Genomic DNA, 24758 nt, shown 5'->3' on the forward strand with positions numbered 1-24758 from the left:
GCTGATGAAGAGTGAGCTAATTATATCAGGTGGACACTTGAGATTGTGTTGGCAGCTCTTGTCTGGAGGGGGGATGGGAGGATAGAGAGAGAGGGAAGCCGGCAAAATTGTCACGAAAGGAGAGACTGAAAGGTCTGACTCAAGAGGGGGAGAGCAAGTGGGAGTAGGGAGTGAGATGTATGTAAACTTATATGTGATAGACTGATTGGATTTGTAAACATTCACTTGAAGCTTAATAAAAGTTAATGAAAAAAAAGAGTAAAAAAAAATTGCTCTTAAAAGAGCTACATGCAGCTGAACAAAAAAAAAAAAAAAAGAAATGGAGAAAGGAAAAAAGAAAAAAGGAAAGAGAAAGAAAAAAGATAACTAGATAAAAATTTGGAAAAGAAAAGGCCCTAGGAGTCCTGGAGTCCCACTGGTGGAGCTGCTAGGACTGGGGATGTGGCTCCCAGACTGCACGGTAGAGCCTGGCTGGAGGGGGTATAGATGTCACGCAGTACCAGGTATTCAGGAGACAGGAAAAGAAGATAAGTGTAGAGAGATGAGAACTGAGAAATGAGGAAAGATAGAAAGGGAAAAAGGGAGAGAAAAGACCAAAAAAATAAAAGAAAGGAGAAAAAAAGAAATGCTCCCAGGGATCCCACCTATGCAGCTGTGCAGATTGGGAGAGTGGCTCCTAGGCTGTGCAGTGTAGCCCGGCTAGAAGGGGCTCCCAAGCTGCAAGAAGAAACAGAAAAACAAAACAGACCAAAGCAAAAAAAAGGGGGGAAAAGCTCCTGGGATCCCACCAGTATTGTGTTACAGGCCAGGGGAGTGGCTCTCCAGTCCAGCATGGCTTCACAGCCTTTCAAGAAGAAGCAAAGATGGCACACAGAGCCAGGTGTTCCAGAGAAAGGATTGGGAGGTGGTAGGAGGTACAGAAGAAACCAAAAAGACAGAAGGAACCAACACCAGCTCAGGAGCCCACCCAGTGTGGGCAGGGCGAATCCAAGCAGCCTGAGGCCAAACCAGTTGCTTCCCAGCCAAGAGACTACCACTGGCGGGAAGCAGAAGAGATCAAAAGGGCAAGGAAAAAGCAGAGGGGGGAGTTAAGAAAGCATATATTGGTCATTACCGGGTGCTCTGTCTCCTGCCAGGAACTTCAGGAAGCTGCTTTCCCTACTCCCTGTCCACCAATCACTGACATGTGTGGGGCAAATCCAAGTGACAGGGATGCTGCACTTGTTGGCTGGCCAAGCCACGGCAGCCAGCCAGCAAGCTCGGAGGTAGAGCAGCAGGGAGAGAAACGGGGGTGGGAAAATCTGTATCGCTCTGTCTCCTGCTGGGAGTTCCATGAAGATGCTGTCTTGTTCTCCCTGTCTGCCAATCCCCGACAAGAGTCCAAGAAGGTGGATCTTTGAGACTTTAGCAATGGGACCCTCTGCAGGCTTCTCTCCTCACTCTCTTCTCTGTCAGTTTCTTCTTCCGTTTGGTGCTTGGCTGAGTTCTTTATCTCTTCATTTGACACTTCAGGTTCTGGGAATGATGTTTGTCTTTGTTTTACTAAGTTTTTTGGGTCTTTGCTGTAGAGGAACAGCATGGTGCTTCTGTCTCTTGTGCCATGTTGGCCGGAAGTCTGGCTGCTAACTTAAAAGCTGGAAGTTTAAACCCACATACACACTCCATAGAAGAAGGACTGGAGAACTGTTTCCAAGAAGATTATAGCTAAGAAAATTCTATGGAACAGATATATATATATATACACAAGTGCATATATATATAAACATAAATGCATATATATATAGATATTTGTTGTTTTTAGTTGCCATCCTATTGAACTATTGGTGTTCCCATGTGCTACACAGTAGAACTCCTCCATAAGGTTCTCAATGCTGTGGTCTTTCAGAAACAAATATCTAGTCCTGCTTTCCCAGGTGTGTCTGGGTGGGTTCAAACTGCCAACCTTATGGGTAGTAGATAAGCACTTAACCTTTCATATGTTGTTGTTAGCTGCCACCAGCCCCATTTCTCATGGTGATTCCATGAGCATGGAGCAGACTAGAATTGCTCCGTGTGGTTTTCCGGGCTGTAATCCTTAGGGAAGCAGTTCAGCAGGCTTTTCTTTCATGGAATGACTAAGTGCGTTCAAACTGCCAGCCTCAGGGTTAATAGTTCAATGCAATCCATTTGCATCACCCAGGAACATATGTGTTTGTGTGTGTGTGTATATATATGTGTGTGTGTGTGTGTGAAATTTGAAAGAGGTATTTGCAATGAAGAAGCCGTTGGCCTTGCAAAATTCTATCATTCCATCTCCGGCATTGTTTTTGTCACCAAGGCCATATCTTCCAACTACTGATTCTTCTTCTTTGTTTCCAACTTCAGCATTCCAATCTCCAATAATTATCAATGCATCTTGATTGCATGTTCAATCAATTTCAGACTGTAGCCGCTGACAACAATCTTCTATTTCTTCATCTTTGGCCCTAGTGCTTGGTGTGTAAATTTAAATAAGAGACGTATTAACTAGTCTTCCTTGTAGGGGTATGGATGTTATCCTATTACTGACAGCGTTGTACTTCAGGATAGATCTTGAAATGTTCTTTTTGACGATGAATACAACACCATTCCTCTTCAAATTGTCATTCCCAGCATAGTAGACTATATGATTGTCCAATTCAAAATGGCCAATACCAGTCCATTTCAGCTCACTAATGCCTAGAATATTGATGTATATGCATTCCACTTCATTTTTGACAATTTCCAATTTTCCTAGATTCATACTTCATACATTCCAGGTTCCGATTATTAATGGATGTTTGCAGCTGTTTTTTCTCATATTGAGTCATGCCACATCAGCAAATGAAGGCCCCAAAAGCTTTACTCTATCTATACCATTAAGGTCGACTCTACTTTGAGGAGGAAGCTCTTCCCCAGCCAAGTTCATTCCAACCTGGGGGGCTCATCTTCTAGCACTATGTCAGACAATATTCTGCAGCTATTCATAAGGTTTTCACTGGCTAGTGCTGTTCAGAAGTAGACTGCCAGGTCCTTCTTCCTAGTCTGTCTTAGTCTGGAAGCTCAGCTAAAACCTGTCCTCCATGGATGACCCTTCTGGTATCTGGCTACCAGTGTCATATCTTCCAGCATCACAGCAACACGCAAGCCCCCAGAGTATGATAAACTGACAGATGCACCTTGAGTTGCAATAGTGTAGGATTCCATGAGGAAAATATTAAATGATGCAGGAAGTATCAAAAGAAGATGGAAGGAATACACAGAATCATTATACCAAAAATAATTATTTGCTGTTCAAACATTTCAAGAGGTGGCATATGATCAGGAGCTTATGGTACTGAAGGAAGAAGTCCAAGCTGCTCTGAAGGCATTGGCGAAAAACAAGGTTCCAGGAATTGATGGAATATCAATTGAGATGTTTCAACAAACAGATGCAGCACTGGAGGTGCTCACTCATTTATGCCAAGAAATATGGAAGACAGCTTCCTGGCCAACTGACTGGAAGAGATCCATATTTATGCCTATTCCCAAGAGATGATCCAACCAAATGTGGAAATTATTGAACAATATCATTAATATCACATGCAAGAAAAATTTTGCTGAAGATCATTCAAAAACGGCTGCAGCAGTATATCAACAGGGAACTGCCAGAAATTCAGGCCAGTTTCAGAAGAGGACGTGGAACCAGGGATATCATCGCTAATGTCAGATGGATCCTGGCTGAAAGCAGAGAATACCAGAAGGATGTTTACCTGTGTTTTATTGACTATGCAAAGGCATCTGACTGTGTGGATCATAACAAACTATGGATAACACTGCGAAGAATGGGAATTCCAGAACACTTAATTGTGCTCATGAGGAACCTTTACATAGATCAAGAGGCAGTTGTTTGGACAGAACAAGGCAATGCTGATTGGTTTAGTGTCAGGAAAGGTGTGCTTCAGGGTGTATTCTTTCACAGTACCCATTCAATCTGTATGCTGAGCAAATAATCTGAGAAGCTAGACTATATGAAGAAGAACAGGACATCAGGATTGAAGGAAGACTTATTAACAACCTGCATTATGCAGATGACACAACCTTGCTTGCTGAAGGTGAAGAGGACTTGAAGCGCTTACTAATGAAGATCAAAGACCACAGCTTACACCTCAACATAAAGAAAACAAAAATCCTCACAACTGGACCAGTGAGCAACATCATGATAAATGGAGAAAAGATTGAAGTTGTCAACTATTTCATTTTACTTGGATCCGTAATCAACAGCCATGGAAGCAGCAGTCAAGAAATCAAAAGACGCATTGCATTGGGTAAATCTTCTGCAAAGGACCTCTTCAACGTGTTGAAGAGCAAAGATATCACCCTGAAGACTAAGGTGCGCCTGACCCAAGCCATGGTATTTTCAGTCACATCATATGTATGTGAAAGCTGAACAATGAATAAGGAAGACTGAAGAAGAATTGACGGCTTTGAATTGTGGTGTTGGCAAAGAATATTGAATATACCAAGGACTGCCAGAAGGAGAAATAAATCTGTCTTAGAAGAAGGATAGCCAGAATGCTCCTTAGAGGCAAGGATGGTGAGGCTGTGTCTTACATACTTTGGCCATGTTGTCAGGAGGGACGAGTCCTTGGAGAAGGACATCATGCATGGTAGAGTCCAGGGTCAGCGGAAAAGAGGAAGATCCTCAACGAGATGGATTGACACAGTGGCTGCAAGAATGAGCTCAAGTATAACAACAATTGTGAGGATGGCTCAGGACCGTGCAGTGTTTTGTTCTGTTGTATATAGGGGTGCAATTAGTCGGAACCGTCTCGACGGCACTTAATAACAACAAATACATATATATAATATATATATAAAAAGATAACGTATATATAATATAAAATATGTATACTGTATCTCTAATGCATATGTATATAGATAATATACATATTATGTAGATCCAAAATGGACTTGTTGACTTGAGTGTTAGAGGTGAGGGAAAGCAAGGAATCAAGTTTGATTCTAGAAAGGAACATAACGAAATATCTTCGAAGCAGTGATTTTAACTAAAATGGACAATACTGGCTTGGGGTGGGAGAATGAATCAAGATTTCCTTTTTCGGTATGCTCTAAGTGGAGAACTCTTAAGTAAGCAGATGTAATATATTGAGTCTTGAATTCAATTCTGTCAGAAGTCAAGACATGACAATATAATCATTGAACTTGGAAAGAAATCCTTGGAAAATTTAACATGAACATTTCAACACAGTGGTGCATATGATATCTTCAATGAAGAGGATAAAAGAGAGAAAAATAATATATAAAGGAATTTAGTAGATATCGATGACTTTCTTGAGACATTTCTCATAAAATGCACAAGATAAATAGGGTAACAGTTTGAGCATGGGAGAGTTTTTTAATTTTATTTTTAGGTGTGAGATCTTTGTGCGTGTGTATATTTGTAGAAACAAAATGTTGAGAACAAAATCCTTGAGACAGCAAAATGAAATGCACCCAGCTGTGTATCTACAGAAAATAGCTCCTATGGCAATTAGTTTTAAATTGCTGAATGATCTCTCACAGCTGGTGATGGAAGCTGCAATGGCTAATAGAAACTGCTCATTGACGCATCCCCTCCCCACCTCAAGTGGCATCCAGGGCACGTGCTATACCTGTGATACCGTAGGTACGCCTACGGCATGCATCCAATATATAATAGTCTTTGCTCCTAACTAGACCGCAAGAAAAACCTCCTTTTATAATACAAAAGAGGTAAAAAAGATGAATGTATACAATTCGAGGCCTATTTTAGGCATTCCTAAAGTAATCTAAATAAGTGCAAAAAACATGTCTTGCATAAAATTCATGAATAATGTTTCTAATGGTTATGTAAAATGTACAACAAACTGCATTTCATTTTTGGATATAAAATTAATTATGGAAATCTTCAGAATAGCAAGAAATAGTGTTTTAGGTGCCGTCGAGTCGGTTCCGACTCATATCGACACTATGCACAACAGAACGAAACACCGCCTGGTCCTGCGCCATCCTTACAATCGTTGTTATGCTTGAGCTCATTCTTGCAGCCACTGCGTCAATCCACCTCCTTGAGGGTCTTCCTCTTTTCTGCTGACCCTGTACTCTGCCAAGCATCATGTCCTTCTCCAGTGACTGATCTCTCCTGACAACATGTCCAAAGTATGTAAGACACAGTCTCGCCATCCTTGCCTCTAAGGAGCATTCTAGTCACACTTCTTCCAAGACAGATTTGTTCGTTCTTTTGGCACTGCATGGTATATTCAATATTTTTCGCCAACACCACAATTCAAAGGCATCAATCTTTCTTTGGTCTTCCTTATTCATTGTCCAGCTTTCACAGGCATATGATGCGATTGAAAATACCGTGGCTTGGGTCAGGTGCACCATAGTCTTCAGGGTGACATCTTTGCTCTTCAAAAATTTGAAGAGGTCCTTTGCAGCAGATTTGCCCAAGGCAATGCATCTTTTGACTTCTTGACTGCTGCTTCCATGGCTATCGATTGTGCAACCAAGTAAAATGAAATCCTTGGCAACTTCGATCTTTTCTCCGTTTATCATGTTGTTGCTCATGGGTCCAGTTGTGAGGATTTTTGTGTTCTTTACGTTGTGGTGTAATCCATACTGAAGGCTGTGGTCTTTGATCATTAGTAAGTGCTTCAAGTCCTCTTCACCTTCAGCAAGCAAGGTCGTGTCATCTGCATAATGCAGGATGTTAATGAATCTTCCTCCACTCCTGATGCCCTGTTCTTCTTCATATAGTCCAGTTTCTAGGATTATTTGTTCAGCATACAGGTTAAATAGGTATGGTGAAAGAATACAACCCTGACGCTCACTTTTCTTGACTTTAAACTAATCAGTATCCCCTAGTTCTGTCCAAACAACTGCCTCTTGATCTATGTAAATGTTCCTCATGAGCACAATTAAGTGTTCTGGAGTTCCCATTCTTCGCAGTGTTATCCACAGTTTGTTACGATCCACACAGTCAAATGCCTTTGCATAGTCAATAAAAGAACAGGTAAACATCCTTCTGGTATTCTCTGCTTTCAGCCAAGATCCATCTGACATCAGCAATGATAACCCTGGTTCCACGTCCTCTTCTGAAACTGGCTTGAATTTCTGGCAGTTCCCTGTCGATATACTGCTGTAACAGTTTTTGAATGATCTTCAGCAAAATTTTTCTTGCATGTGATATTAATGATATCGTTTGATAATTTCCACATTTGGTTGGATCATCTCTTGGGAATAGGCATAAATATGGATCTCTTCCAGTCAGTTGGCCAGGAAGCTGTCTTCCATATTTCTTGGCGTAAACTAGTGAGCACCTCCAGTGCTGCACCTGTTTGTTGAAACATCTCAATTGATATTCCATCAATTCCTGGAACCTTGTTTTTCGCCAATGCCTTCAGAGCAGCTTGGACTTCTTCCTTCATTACCATTGGTTTCTGATCATATGCCACCTCTTGAAATGGTTGAATATTGACTAATTCTTTTTGGTATAATGACTCTGTGTATTCCCTCCATCTTCTTTTGATGCTTCCTGCATTGTTTAATATTTTTCCCATGGAATCCTTCACTATTGCAACTCGAGGCTTGAATTTTTTCTTCAGTTCTTTCAGCTTGAGAAATGCCGAGCATGTTCTTCCCTTTTGGCTTTCCATCTCCAGCTCTTTGCACATGTCATTATAATACCTTACTCTGTCTTCTCCAGAGGCCCTTTGAAATCTTCTGTTCAGTTCTTTTACTTCCTCAATTCTTCCTTTTGCTTTAGCTGCTCGACGCTCAAGAGCAAGTTTCAGAGTCTCCTCTGACATCCATCTTGGTCTTTTCTTTCTTTCCTGTCTTTTCAGTGACCTCTTGCTTCTTCATGGATGATGTCCTTGATGTCATTCCACAACTCATCTGGTCTTCGGTCACTCATGTTCAATGCATCAAATCTATTCTTGAGATGGTCTCTAAATTCAGGTGGGATATACTCAAGGTCATATTTTGGCTCTTGTGGACTTGCTCTGATTTTCTTCACTTTCAGTTTGAACTTGCATATGAGCAATTGATGGTCTGTTCCACGGTTGGCCCCTGGCCTTGTTCTGACTGATGATATTGAGCTTTTCCATCATCTCTTTCCACAGATGTAGTCAATTTGATTCCTGTGTGTTCCATCTGGCGAGGTCCACGTGTATAGTTGCCATTTATGTTGTTGAAAGAAGGTATTTGCATTGAAGTCATTGGTCTTGCAAAATTCTATCATTCGATCTCTGACATTGTTTCTATCACCAAGGCCATGTTTTCCAACTACTGATCCTTCTTCTTTGTTTCCAACTTTCGCATTCCAATCGCTAGTAATTATCAATGTATCGTGATTGCATGTTTGATCAATTTCAGACTGCAGCAGCTGATAAAAATCTTCTATTTCTTCATTTTTGGCCCTAGTGCTTGGTGTGTAAATTTGAATAATATTCATATTAACTGGTCTTCCTTGTAGGTATATGGATATTATCCTATCACTGACAGCATTGTGCTTCAGGATATATCTTGAAACATTCTTTTTGATAATGAATGCAACACCATTCCTCTTCAAGTTGTCATTCCCAGCATAGTAGACTATATGATTGTCCAATTCGAAATGGCCAATACCAGTCCGTTTCAGCTCACTAATGCCTAGGATATCGATGTTCATGCATTCCATTTCATTTTTGATGCTTTCTGATTTTTCTAGATTCATACTTCATACATTCCAGGTTCCGATTATTAATGGATGTTTGCAGCTGTTTCTTCTCAGTTTGAGTCATGCCACACCAGCAAATGAAGGTCTCAGAAGCTTTACTCCGTCCATGTCATTAAGGTCGACTCTACTTTGAAGAGGCAGCTCTTCCCCAGTCATCTTTTGAGTGCCTTCCAACCTGGGGGGCTCATCTTCTAGCACTATATCAGACAATGTTCCTCTGCTATTCATAAGGTTTTCACTGGCTAATGCTTTTCAGAAGTAGACTGCCAGGTCCTTCTTCCTAGTCTGTTTTAGTCTGGAAGCTCAGCTGAAACCTGTCCTCCACGGATGACCCTGCTTATATCTGAATACCTATGGCATAGCTTCCAGCATCAGAGCAACACACAAGCCCCTACAGTATGACAAACTGACAGACACGTGGGGGAGCAAGAAACTAGCTATGCACTTTTTAGATCTTACTGCTTTCTTGTCATGGCATTTGCTCTCAATTAGCACTGGTGCCATATGTTATCATTTTTCTTAAGCAGATATGGGTAATATATTGTGGACAAAAGTATAAAAATAAGTGTATGAAAACATTTAATGAATTAAAAACAGCACAATTCCTTGGTATAATTACATAAATACTGGATAAATCTATCTGGTGTATGCCTGGAATCCTGAAAGAAACCTCACGCTCATATTGTAACTTGGTTCAAATCTGGGAATAAAACTTTCACTGAATTCAGTGGAATTTCATGTTTATCAAATACGTTGACAAGAAAGGGCAAGATACCAAAAGTATTTTTGCTTGTAAAGCATGTTATGTTCATAAAAATGTTTACAGAAGGTAATATTCTTGAGAAACTTGTTATGAGTGGTAAGATTTTTGCAGAGGAATTTTGTATAAGTTCTATACCATTTGCTTTCAAAAACCCTAAACCTCATTGCAGCACTATTCAAAATAACCAAAAGGTAGAAGAAACCCAAATGTCCATCCACAAATGTCACAAACATAGGAGTGGTAAGCAAAATATAACATATGTGTTCAATGGGATATTGTTCAGTTATGAAGAAAAATGATGTTCTAATGTGTGCTATGGCATGGATGAACTTTGAAAACATTATAGTAATTGAAATAAGTCAGACATAGAGGACAAATACTTTATGGTCTCAACTTTATGAAATATCTAGAATAAGCAAATGCACAGGGACCAAAGTTGATTGGTGTTTACCAGAGATCGTTAGGATGGGAAACAGGGGAGTCATTGCTTAAGGAGCACTAATTTTCTGTTAAAGGTGATAGAAAAATTTGGACACAGACTAGGAATGATTTCAGTCTTTTAAAATATGTTGGGACTTGTTTTATGGCTTTTTTTATGGTCTGTCGTGGAGAATGTTCTATCTTTGTTTAGAAAGAATTGTGTGTGTGTGTGTATGTATGTGTGTGTTATTCGATTGTTATACAAATATCAGTTAAGTCATGTTGGTTGATAGTGTCAATTTTTAAATATTTTTGCTGATATTTTGACTAGTTATTCTACGAAGAATTGAAAGAAGGATATTTACATTTCTGATCATAATCAACTGAGTTGTCTATTTCTTTTCAAACTTGTCAGCTTTTGTTTCAAGCAATGTGAAGCTCTACTGTAATGTGTATACCAAAAAAAAAAAAAAAAAACCTCGTTGCTGTCCAGTCAATTGAGACCCTATAGGACAGAGTAGAACTGCCCCATAGGGTTTCCAAAGAGCAGATGGTGAATTTGAACTCCCGAACTTTGGGCTAGCAGCTGAGCTCTTAACCACTGCACAACTAGGGCTCCATAATATGTGCATATGTTTATAATTTGTTTATATGTTTATAATTGTTATATATTATAGGTTTGTTAACCTGTTATTATTATGAAACATTTCCGTCTCTCTGTTTATATTTTTTGTACGATCAATTTAAAAAAGCCTTTCCTGATGTACTAGCATCATTTTTTTTCATTATATATCTTTTTTCCATTGTATTATTTTTGACATAGTTAGAAATACAGTTGGATCTTGCTTTTTATCCAGTGTTACAATACCTAGCTGTAGATGGGAATGTTTAGCCTATTCATACTAAGTATAAACTTTGGTATGGTTATATTAATGTGTGATTTTTGCTATTTCTTTTCTAAGTGGCTTATGTCTTTGATTTTCCCTATGTTGATCCTTTATTATTTTATTTGTATGAACTGTGTAGTGTACTATTTTTAGTGTACCATTTTGATTTTTCTGTTGGTATTTTACCTATGCTTTTGAGTTATTTTCTGAGGGATTTATCTGGAAATTACCTTAAGTGTCTTAATTTATCCCTATCTACTTCGGGTTTTTTTTTTTTTTTTTTTACTTCAGGTTAATATTTTCTTCTTCTTCTTTTTGGTAAAATATGGCAACTTTGCTCAAATATAGTAACCTTCCCTACCCCCCTTCAAGTTCAATGATTCTTTGTCCTGTCATTTCAAATGTGCCTCAAGTTGCAATATTGACGGGTTCTATTGGAAAAGAAACTCAGGGAGCATCAAAAGAAGAAGGAAGGGATACACAGAGACACTGTACCAGAATGAATTGTTTGGCAGTCAGCCATTTCAGGAGGTAGCATATGATAAACAACCAAAGGTACTGAAGGAAGAAGTCAAAGCTGCACTGAAGGCACTGGCAAAAATACCAAAAATATCAGAATACCAACTGAGATGTTTCAACAAACAGATACAGAGCTGGAAGTGCTCACTTGTCTATGCCAAGAAATTTGGAAGACAGCTTCTCTGGCCAACTGACTGGAAGAGATCCATATGTGTACTCATTCCAAAGAAAGACGATCCAAAAAAATGCAGAGATTATCAAACAATATCATTAATATCACACACAAACAAAATTTTGCTGAAGATCATTCAAAAGCGATTACAGCAGTACATTTGCAGAAACTGCCAGAACTTCAAGCTGGATTGAGAAGAGAACGTGGAACAAGGTATATCATGGCTGACGTCATATTGATCATGGTTGAATGCAGAGAATACCAGAAAGATGTTTACCTGTGTTTTATTGACTATGCAAAGACATTTGACTGTGTGGATCATAACAAATTATGGATAATATTGCAAAGAATGAGAATTCCAGAACAGTTAATTGTGCTCATCCAGAACCTGTGCTTAGACAAAGAGGCAGTCATTCAAATAGAACAAGGGATATTCCATGGTTTAAAGTCAGGAAATGTGTGCATCAGGGTAGTACTCTTTCACCATACTTATTCTATCTGTATGAGGAACAAATAATCCAAGAAGATGGTCTATATGAAGAAGAATGAGGTATCAGGTTTGGAGGAAGACTCATTAACAATCTGCAATATGCACATGACACAACCTTGGTTGCTGAAATTGAAGAGGACCTGAAGTACTTATTGTTGAAGATCAAGAACCACAGCCTTCATTATGGATTACACCTCAACATAAAGAAAAAAAAATCTGCACAGCTGGACCAATAAGCAACATCATAATAAACGGAAAAAAGATTGAAGTTGTCAAGGATTTCATTTCACTTGGATGCACAATCACTGCTCATGAAAGCAGCAGTCAAGAAATCAAGACACACATTGCATTGAGCAAATATGCTGCAAAAGACCTCTTTAAAGTGTTAAAAAGCAAAGATGTCATTTTAAGGACTAAGGTATGTCTGACCTAAATTACAACCTTTTCAATAGTTTCATAGGCTTGTGAAAGCTGGACAATGAATAAGGAAGATAGCAGAAGAATCGATGCCTTTGAATTATGGTGTTGGTGAAGAATATGGAATTACCATGGACTTCCAGAAAAATAAACAAATCTGTCTTGGAAGAAGGACAGCCAGAATGGTCATTATAAGGGAGGATGGGGAGACTCCGTCTCATATACTTGCGACATGTTATCAGGAAGGACCAGTCCCTGGAGAAGAACATCATGTTTGGTTGCTTAGAGGTTTAAGTTAGAAAATTCAGTGCATAATCTTTAAATGGAAACCCTGATGGCGTACTGGTCAAGAGCTTCAGCTATTAACGAAATGGTCATCAGCTTGCATCTACCAGGCACTACTTGGAAGCTCTATGGGAGCAGTTTTACTCTGTCCTATAGGGTCGCTTACACACACATAGGGTCGCTATGAGTCAGAATCGACTCGATGGCAATGGGTTGGTTTGTATGTTTGTTTGATTTAATCTTTAAATGTTTCTGAAAATTTGGAATCTATTTTCTTTTCATTGGATAATCTTTAGTTTACAAACATTTTGAGGTACCAATAGTATGATGAATTTTGAGGAATTTTGTTTATTATGACTTTGCATAAAAGTCATAATAAACATTTACCACTGAATACATATACAATTTAGAAAGACACCTGCTCTCATATTTGTTGTTTACTATTGATTTTACTTTTTTTAAAAAAATAATGTTTGAAACATCTTAAATATTAGGTATTTGGCTTCTGAGTAAATACTTCTGGTAGCAAGATATTACCTCTTAGAGGAATCAATTTGATTTTTGACATGAAATACATTCACAAGTCTATCCTGATATAGAGCCAAAATATTATTCCCTTTAAATTCTACCTGTAGATCTTTAGTTGAGCCTCTGTGATCATGCAGAACTTTTCTTTTAATTTTAGTTCTACAAAGTAGACAGATATTTAAAAAGACCACACAAATTCATTGGGTCTCTTTTTTTTTTTTTCTTTTATTATTACAAACTACTGGCGTTATACTGGTTTTCCTCTAGAATATTTCCTTTTCCCAATAGCAAGAGAAAGATGATATAAAAATATAGGAGGTATTCCTATCAGTAAAGTGAAGCAGAAATTATCTTTTTGGGAATTTATACTGTTGTTAATGTAGAGTATTTTCCCATTAGCTGCTTGGGCATCCATTTAACTCTGTTCATCCTATAGATTAAAATTAAACCTAAAAATGTTTGCTTGTTTCTAGAAGTAACTACTATAGTGTCTTGTACTGTAGTGTCAATAAATACTTTTCTGTTGTCAAACAGATCGTTAGTGACAAACATCTTTCCATCTGTGCTGCTCTTGCTCTAATTTTGAATTGTTTAGAACAGTAGATACAGGAAAGCTCATTCAAGCACTGAGTTATATTAAAGCAAAGAACTGTATAGTTAGCCATTCTCCGTTTTACCTTCAATATAATAATAAGCTTGTTAAGATCCAGTCTACACAAAGTATGCACAGAGCCCATAAGAATGTCTGCAAACATACCCAACAGGTGGGTTTTGCACTCAGTTTATTTATAGCCAATATTTTTTAAATCATCTTCTGTCCTTAGCCCTCTTCACTATAGTACCTTAAAATTTAACACACAGACACACACACACAAAATGCTTTTGTTAAATCTCAAGGAGCATGAGGTCAACACTGTTTGAAATATGATAGTTTATCTTTAGAAGTGTGGAATTTCTTCCAAATTTCACTCATATTTTTACTTATATTAATTCAGCATTTCATTAACCTGATGGCTGTCAGTTTGGCTTCCACCGGAGTATTCACAGTCTACATCTACAAATTATATATACGCTCTTTGCATTTGAAAATAAAACTTTTCTTTAAAAAAATCATTCTTTCAAAGGGCAAGCAGAGTTTTAAGTGCCTATACAACATTATCATTACTTCCAGAAAAAAAAAAAAAAAAAAACATTAAATGTAGAGGCTCTGGTGATTTCTATATCGTATGAAGAAACTAAGCACTGAAAGGTCAGTAACATGCACTGAACACACATTTAGTAAGTGCTTTCAAGTCAATATACTGTCTCCAGAACCTCTGCCTTTAACTATTTTGCTGTGGAAAAAATTTCATTATTGTTTAGAACCAATCAGATTTTTTTTTTTAAAGGAAATAAATGAATCTAGTGAGATCTTTGGATTAAGAGTTATGTTGTATTAGCAAATCACTAGATTACTTAATGAAGAGGAGAAATATTTTTCTGCTTTTTTTTTTTCTGCCTACAATCAATCCCTGACTCCATGATAAACTAATGACATGAACTGCTCCTTCATGACTAAGTGTTGAAAATGCAGAAAATAACTCAGAATGGCTTTAATGGAACAATTTTATAGAATGATCTAGTGTCACATACATAAACATATTTTAGTCTCTAGGAGTAGGAAGAAATACTAAACACAAGGACGAGGCACATATTGCTAATGATACACACCAGATTCTTAACTTTGTTCCACATGGGGACACAGTTGAGTGAGAGTGAAGAATGAAGACTTCCCTTTATTATTTTCTGTGCCTCGAATATAGGTAACATTTTTACAATGAGCGTAAAATCCATTTAAATTAAAAATGAAAATACTAAATCAATAAATATAAATGATTCAAGGTAACATCTTAAATTCATAAAATAATCTGGGAGATGTAAACATCTTTATCATGATAAACCTCCCTATCCAAGAACATGGCATTTCTTTCTATTTATTTAAGAGTATTTTTGGAAATTGCAGGATTTTTTTAAAAGCTTATTTTATATGTCTTTTCACAATTCTTTTATGGGGCAGCCTGAATATATAGATTTGAAACTTTTAAACAAAATTAGCCACTTTTGAGGTATGTAATTTTTTTTCTAAAAGTTAATTAACCTATGGACAGACAATGGTACCTACTCACCGACCAGTTGTAAGAATAAAAACCACCACTCGTCCGTCAGTTTGTCGTATTGTGGTGGCTTGTGGTTTGCTGTGGTGCTGGAAGCTATGTTGCCTATATACACCTACAAGGAAGACCAGTTAATATGAATATTTTTCAAATTTAGGCACCAACCACTGATGTCAAAGATGAAGAAATTGAAGCTTTTACCAAAATCTTCAGTCCGAAATTGATCAAACATGCAATACAGATGAATTGATAATTACTGATGATTGGAACATTAAAGTTGGAAACAAAGAAGAAAGATTGGTAAGTGGGAAACATGGATTTGTTGATAGAAACAATAGCAGGGATCTCATCATAGAATTTTGAAAGACCAATGACCTATTCATTGAAAATGCATTTCTTCAACAACATAAACAGTTACTATACATGTGCAACTCCCTAGATGGAATACACAGGAATCAAATCAACTACATCTGTAGAAAGAGATGATAGAAAAGCTCAATATTATCACTCAGAAGAAGGCCAGGGACAGACTGTGGAACAGACCATCAATGACTCCTATGAAAATTCAAGTTGAAGCTGAAGAAAATTAAAACAGGTACACAACAACCAAAGTACAACCATCTGAATTTAGAAACCATCTCAAGAATAGATTTGAATCACTGTGCACTAATGACCGAAGACCAAATGAGTTGTGGGGTGATATTAAGGAAATCATACATGAAGAAGGTGAATGGTCTTTAAAGACAGGAAATGAAGAAAAGATCAAAACAGATGTCAGAAGAGACTCTGAAATATGCTCTTGAACGTAGAAAGTCTAAAGTGAAGGAAGAACTGTGAAATAAAAGAGCTGAATAGGAGATTTCAAAGGGTGGCTCAAGAAGTCAAAGTATTATAATGAAATGTGCAAAGACCTGGAATTAGAAAACCAAAAGGGATGAACAAATTCAGCATTTCTCAGACAAAAGAACTGAATAAAATATTCAATTCTCGATTTGCAGTATTGAAAGATTCTATGTGTAAAATACTGAATGATGCTGGAACCATCAAAAGAAGATGGAAGGAGTACAGAGTCACTATGGTCTACATTAAACTGTTTAAGTCGGTAGCATATGATCAAGAACTGATGGTACTGAAAGAAGATGTACAAACTGCACTAAGGCATTGGTGAAAAACAAGGCTCCAGGAACTGACAGAATACCAGTTGAGATGTTTCAACAAATGGATGCAATGCTTGAAATACCTACTTGTCTATGTCAAGAAATGTGGAAGACAGCTACCCAGCTAAGCAACTAGAAGAGATTCATATACTTGACCATTCCAAAGAGAGTTGACCCAGTGAGATGTGAAAATTATCAAACAATACCAAAAGCAAAATTTTCCTGAAGCAAATTTCAAAACAGTTGCAGAAGTACATCAACAGGGAATTGCAAGAAAAAAAAAAAAAAAAGATTAAGAAGAGGACATGAAATGATTGATGTCATTGCTGATGTGAGATGATGGATCTTGGCTGAAAGTAGACAACACCAGAAAATGTTTGCCTGTGTTTTATTGACTATGCAAAGGCATTCAACTCTGTGGACCATAACAAATTATGGCTAACATTGCGAAGAATGTGAAATCCAGGGCACGTAATCCTGGAACCTGTTCGTCTGGAACCTGTTCACAGACCAAGAGACAGCTGTTCAAAGAGAACAAGGGATACTGCATGGTTTAAAATCAGGAAAGATGTGTGACAGAGGTGTATTCTTTCACTATACTTATTCGGTCTGTATGCTAAGCAAATAATCCAAGACGCCAGACTATATGAAGAAGAATGCAGCATCAGGACTGGAGGAAGACTTATTAACAACCTGCGTTACAGAAATGACACAACCTTGCTTGCTGAAAGTGAAGAGGACTTGAAGCACTTACTGATGAAGATCAAAGAGTACTTCCTTTCATGTGGATTACACCTCAACATAAAAAAGAAACAAAAATGCAACTGGATCAATAAGCAACTTCATGATAAACAGAAAAAACATTGAAGTTGTCAAGATGCCTATGGAAGAAGAAGTCAAGAAATGAAACATACTGCATTGGGCACATCTGTTGCAAACCACGTCTTTAAAGTGTTATAAAGGAAAGATGTCACTTGGAGGACTAAGGTGCACCTGATCCAAGCCACAATATTTTTAGTTGCCTCAAATGTGTTCAAAAGCTGAACAATGAATAAGAAGATCAAGGAAGAATTTGTTCATTTGAATTATGATGTTGGTCAATGAGTAGGTACTATTGTCTGTCCATATGTTTATTATTTTTTACCAAAAAATTACATATATCAAAAGTGGCTAATTTCGTTTAAAACTTTCATGTACCATGGACAGCCAGAAAATGAACAAATCTGTTTTGGAAGAAGTGCAGCCAGAATGCTCCATAGAAATGAGATTGGTGAGACTTTGTGTCATGCACTTTAGATACTCATCATGAGGGACTAGTCCCTGGAGAAGAACATCATGCTTGGCAAAGTGGAGGGTCAGTGAAAAAGAAGACCCTCAATGTGATGGATTGACACAGTAGCTGCAACAATGGGCTGAAACGTAGCAAGGGTTGTGAGTATGGCACACCAATGGGCAGTGTTTCATTCTGTTTTACGTAGAGTCTCTATGAGCTGGAGTGGATTCAATGGCACCTAACAACAAGGATAAGAAGCACTAAGATATTTAATGCTGTTAGAACATTTTTGATATAAAATAAGCTCCAGTGAATCAGTTGCTATTATTATAACACAAACAGCACTGATTTTTAACATTGGATTTATAAGGTGCTACATTTTTGCATTGTTTTAGTGTCGTATGTTTTTATTTATTTTGTTAATTTTCTTGGAAGTTCTGTTTTTAAAATAATATAATCTGTTATGAGTAATTTTTAGCTGTTGTTCTAAGTTTTTATTCCTTAATTTTTTCTCTTGTAAAAATGTTGACTACAGACTCCTATAGAATTATAAACAATGATCTTTTTAACTCAGTGGCAGATACTACTTGCATAAATCTTTTCAACATTTGTCCTATCTGACGTAAGTATGTCAGTAGGAGTTGTAGCAAGTTGGTGGTGATTCCACTCCTGTTATAGCTTTCCTATCTCTGGCAAAAAGTACTACTTCTCTCTAGTTCAGAGTTCACTGAGGGAGTGAAGGTTGAGCTTTTAGTTCAGAAAGTGGGGAATTATCGGAGTGCATCCATCGTAAACTTCAACAATTTTTTTTTTTTTAATGTCTACCAATTCTCTGTCAGCCATATCCTTTTCTAGAACAACGTGGACAAAATGGTATGGTTTATAAAATGATTACATGTTTGCCATGTTTTGGTTACAAGAAACACCTTTTAAAACATGACAATATCAGCATAGAGGAGAGGTTTTTAGATAACACATTGTGAGTTAGAAAAGATCTTAGAGATCATAGTTAAACTGATCCATTGGTTAAATGCTATTCCTATGATTTACAATAAATTATTGATAGGGCTGTGAAGGGAAAATGATCTCCTGACTCCAATTTAGCTACTTAATTATCCTACATATTGTTAATTTGTAAGTTACAGCATCAGAAAACCTTCAGAAACCTTGGCAGAAATTAGAAAAAGAAGTTAGTGAGGTTTTTTTAAACTTCAAGATAAAAGGTTGAAAAAATCCAGCTTGAGAGAAATATTCCCCAGGTATTTCATTCCTTACTTTAATCACACTGAAAAAGCTTGAGTCATCATAATATCAGGATTACAAATATTAGCAAAAAATGAACAAAAGTGGAACCTTGTTGTACACAAGAGGCCTCTTCCCAAAGTGGTAAAGAACATTTCTAATATAATTGGACTTAAAGTGGAATAATAAAGAAGAGATATGATGAGAATGGGCTAAGAGGTTTATAAGTCCATCTAACTGTTCATTATTAGATGTTAACGCACCTATGGGATAACTTATAAATAGTAAAAACTGCATATGTTACATCTGAAAGCAAGATTCCACTCACACAAATGGGTTCTTTATTTTATAACTTAAGGAAAGCAAATATAAAAATTGAGAAGGCTGAAACTTACTCCAGGAAATTATATCTATGTAATTATATAGATATATGTTGTTGTTGTTAGCTTCTGTCAGGTCAGTTCTGACTCACAGCAACAGTATATACAACAGAAGAAAACACTCCCTGGTCCTACACTATCCTCACAGTCATTGCTGTTTGAGCCCATTGTTGCAGCCACTGTGACAATACATCTCGGTTAGGGTTTTCCTCTTTTTTTGCTGGTTCTCTACCTTACCAAGCATCAAAGCGTGATGCCCTTCTCCAGGGACTGGTCCCTCCTGATAATATGTTCAAAGGAAATGAGATGAAGTCTCGCCATGCTAAGGAGAATTCTGACTGTAATTCTTCCATGACAGTTTTGTTAGTTCTGACAGTCCATGGTATATACAATATTCACCAACACCATAATACAAATGCATCAGTTATTTTTCAGGCTTCTTTATTCATTGTCTAGTTTTAGCATGCATTTGAAGTGACTGAAAATACAACGGCTTGGGTCAGGTGCACCTTAGTCCTCAAAGTGGTATCTTTGATTTTTAACACTGGAAAAAGATTTTCTGCAGCAGATTTGCCCAATACAAGACATAGTTTGATTTCTTGAGAGCTGTTTCCATGGGAGTTGATTGTGAATTCAAATAAAATGAAATCCTTGACAACTTCAGTATTTTCTCCCTTTATCGTGATGTTGCTTATTGGCTCAGTTGTGAAGATTTTTGTTTTCTTATGCTGAGATGTAATTCGTAATGAAGGCTGAATCTTTGATCACCATCAGCAAGTGCTTCAAGTCATCTTCACTTTGAGCAAGCAAGGTTGTGTCATCTTCATATCGCTGGTTGTTAATGAGTCTTCCTCCAATCCTAAAGTTGTGTTCTTCTGCATATGGTCCAGCTTCTCTGAATATTTGCTCAGCATACGAATTGAATAATTAAAGGATAGACCTTTGACACTCACATTTCCTGATTTTAAAACAATCAGTATTTCATTGTCCTGTTTGAATGTCTGCCTTTTGGTCTGTGTGCAGGTTACAAAAGAACACAATTAAGTGTTCTGGAATTCCCATTCTTTGTAATGTTATCCATAATTTGTTATGGTCCACATAGTCAAATGCCTTTGCATAGTCAATAAAAGACAGGTAAATATCCTTCTGGTATTTTCTGCTTTCAACCGGGATCCATCTGACATCAGCAATGATATCCCTTGTTCCATGTCCTCTTCTGAATCCAGCTTGAATTTCTGGCCGTTCCCTGCTGTAACCATTTTTGAGTTATCTTTAGCAAATTTTACTTGTGTGTGATATTGATGATATTGTTTATTTATGCATACCATTGGATCACCTTTTTCTGAAATGGGCACAAATGTGGATCTCTTCCAGTTGGTTGGTCAGGAAGTTGTCCTCCAAATATCTTGCCATAGACAAGTGAGTGCTTCCAGCATTGAATTTGAATTTGAAACATCTCAATGGGTAATACATCACTTGCTTTAGGCTTCTTTTTCGATAATGCCTTTAGTGCACTTTGGACTTCTTTCTTTAATACTGTAGGTTCTTGATCATATGCTAACTCCTGAAATGGCTGAACATCAACCAGTTCTTTTTGGTTCAGTGACTTTGTGTATTCCTTCCAGCTTCTTTTGATGCTTGCTCTTCATTCAATTTTTTGCCCATAGAATCTTAAATGTTGCAACTGGAGGCTTGATTTTTTTCTTCCATTCTTTTAGCTTGAAAAATGTGGAGTGTGCTCCTTCCTTTTGGTTTTCCAACTCCAGGTCTTTGCACATTTCATTATAATACTTTGTCTTCTCGAGCTACCCTTGAAATCTTCTGTTCATATCTTTTACTTCATCATTTTTTCCATTCGCTTTAGGTACTCCACATTCAAGCCAAATTTCAGAGTGTCTTCTTACATCCATTTTGGTCTTTTTCTTTTTTTTTCCTTTTCTTTTTTAAATAACTTTTTGCTTTCTTCATGTATGATGTGCTTGACGTCATCCCAAAATTTATGTCTTTGGTCATTAGTGTTTAATGTGGTAATCTATATTTTTTTCCTTAGGTTATTTTGTTGTTGATAATGTACAGAGCAAAACATACATCAGTTCAGCAGTTCCTATATATACCATTTAGTTACATTCTTTCAGTTGTACAACCATTTTCACCCTCCTTTACCAAGTTGCTCCTCCTTCGGTAACATAAACTCACTGCCTCCTAAGTTTCTCATCCAGTCTTTTGAGATGCTGTTGTCAATATGATCCCATGTAGATAGTTCTTAAAAGAGTATAATACTCAAGGCAGACCCTTTTTACTAGTTCAGCTAAACAATTGTTTGGTTTAAAGACTTCAGGGGATATTTTTGGTTTAAATTTAAATAATATCTCAGGGCAATAGCTTCTGGGGCTCATCCAGCTTCCTTGGCCCCAGAAAGACTGGAGATCATGGAAACTTGAAATCCTTTTCTGCGTTTTTTCCCCTTTGGATCAGAATTTTTCTATGAAATCTTTGATCAAAATGTTCAGTAATAGTAGCAGGGCAACATCTGTTTTTTCTGGTCTCATGGCAAAGAAGGCAGTTGTTCAACAAGACAAATTAGCCATATACTTTATGTCCTCCTCCTCTTCCTGGCTCTCCTTCTTCCTCTGTTGATCCAAGCAAATAGGTACAAATTGTCATCCCTTGGTTGGCTGCTTGCGAGACCTCAGGAGGTAAAACAGAAGCACTAAATACGATATCAGGCTCGCTAACTGGGATGTCACACAAAATCATGATCCTAAACCTCTAAACAAAGGAGCTAAATCCCATGAGGTGTTTGGTAGTACATATGCAGCCTCAGCAGCTACTCTTTTCTTTTTTTTTGATTGTTGTTGTAAATACATCTATCACATGACTTTTGCCAATTCAACTTTTTACAGGTTACAATATATTGACAGCAATTACATTAATTTGATGTGCAACCATACCCTTAACAACGTGATTTTTCCATCACCGTTAACACCAATTTTTCCCCCTCCCTCCTACCCATGGTAACCATTAGTAAACTTTGGTCTGTATACATTTGCCTTTCTTGTCTTTGTATATAAGTGAGGTGATACAATATTTGTCCTTTTGTGATTGGCTTATTTCACTCAGCATGATGTCTTCAAGCTCCATTCATACTGTAGCACATAATAAGACTTCATTTATCCTACTGGCTGAGTAGTATCCATTGTACATATGTACCACATTTTATTTATCCATTCATTTGTTGGTGGGCATTTAGTTTGTTTCTACCTTTTTGCTATTGTGAATAGTGCTGCAGTGAACACTGATATACAAGTCTCTTTTTGAGTCTCTGCTTTTAATTCTTTTGGGTATATACCTAGGAGTGGAATTGCTGGGTCATATGATAGTACTATTTTCAGTTTTTGAAGAATTTGAGATGGTCTCTAAATTCAGGTAGAATATATACTCATGGTTGTATTTTATCTCTCATGGACTTGTTTTGATATTTTCAGCTTCAACTTGAACTTGCATATGAGCAATTGATGGCCTGTTCCACAGTCAGTGTTTGGCCTTGTTCTGACTGATTATATTGAGCTTCTCTATTGTTGCATTTCACAGTTGTAGTCAGTTTGATTCCTGTATATTCCGTCTGGAGAGGTCCACATGCATAGTCACTGTTTATGTTGTTGAAAATGAAGTATTTCCAATAAATAAATCTTTGGTCTTACAAAATTATATCACATGATCTCCAGAGTTGTTTCTATCACCAAGGCCAAATTTTCCAACTATTTATCCTTTTTTTCTGATTTTCACATTCCAATCACCAGTAATTATCAATGCATCTTAATTGCATGTTCGATCAATTTCAGACTGCAGAAATTGGTAAAAATCTTCAATTTCTTCATCTTTAGCATTAGTGACTAGTGTGTAAATTTAAGTAACAGTAGTATTAATTGTTCTTCCTTGGAGACATTAATATTATCTTATTGACAGTACTGTACTTCAGGATAAAGCTTGAAATGTTCATTTTGACAATGAGTGTGATGCCATTAATCTTCAATTTGTCATTCCAGGCATAGCAGACCATATGATTGTACGATTCAAAATGGCCAAAGTCAGATAATATCAGCTTATTAATGTTCTGGATGGCTATCTTCAAGTGTTCTGTTTCATTTTTGATAATTTCCAATTTTTCCAGATTTGCACTTGATGCATTTCACCTTCTGATTATTAATGGATATTTGCAGTTGTTTCTTCTCATTTTGAGTCCTGCCACATCAGCAGATGAAGGTCCCAAAAGCTTTACATCACCCATGTAATTAAGGTCAACTCTACTTAGACAAGGTAGCTCTTCCCCAGGCATATTTTGAGTGTCTTTCAACCCAAGAACTCATCTTCTGCCACTATATCGGATAACATTGTGCTGCTATTCATAAGGTTTTTTACTGGTAAATTTTTTAGAAGTAGATTGCCAGGTCTTTCTCCCTAGTTTGTGTTACTCTGGAAGCTCCTCTGAAACCTGCCCACAATTAGTGACCCTGCTGGTAATTGGAATACTGATGGGGTAATTTCCAGCATCACAGCAACATGCAAGGCACCACAGTATGACAAACTGACAGAGGAGTGGTGGAAATATAGAAATACAGATTGAATAAGCATGGTGAAAGGATACAAGCCTGAAGCACACCTTTCCTGACTTTAAACTGCACAGTATCTCCTTGTTCTCTTTGAACAACTGCCTCTTGATCTATGTACATGTTCCTCATGAGTACAATTGAGGATTCTAGAATTTCCATTCTTTGCCATGTTATGCCTGACTATGCAAATGCCTTTGAGTAGTTAATAAAACACAAGTAAACATCTTACTGGTATTTTCTGCCTTCATCTAGCATCTGACATCTGACATCAGCAATGATGTTCCTCATTGCATGTCCTCTTCTCAATCTGGCCTGAGTTTCTGGCACTTCCCTCTTGAAGTACTGCTGCAAAATGCTTTTGAATGATCTTCAGCAAAATTTTACTTGTGGGTGATATTAATGGCATTGATAATTTCCGCATTCCATTGGATCACCTTTCTTGGGAATAGGCATAAATATGGATCTCTTCCAGTTGGTTGGTCAGTTAGCTGTCTTCCAAATTTCTTGGCATAGAAATGTGGATGTGGCCTTTGATCTTCACCAGTGAGTGCTTCTAGTCCTCTTCACTTTCAGCAAGCAAGGTTGTGTCATCTGCACATCACAGATTGTTAATGAGTATTCCTCCAACTCTGATGCCCCATTCTTCTTCATTCAGTCCAGTTTCTCAGATTATTTGCTCAGTGTACCAACTGAATAAGTATGGTGAAAGGACACAACCCTAA

The sequence above is a fragment of the Elephas maximus genome, chromosome 5, assembly GCF_024166365.1.
Source record: "Elephas maximus indicus isolate mEleMax1 chromosome 5, mEleMax1 primary haplotype, whole genome shotgun sequence".
Lineage (NCBI taxonomy): Eukaryota > Metazoa > Chordata > Mammalia > Proboscidea > Elephantidae > Elephas > Elephas maximus.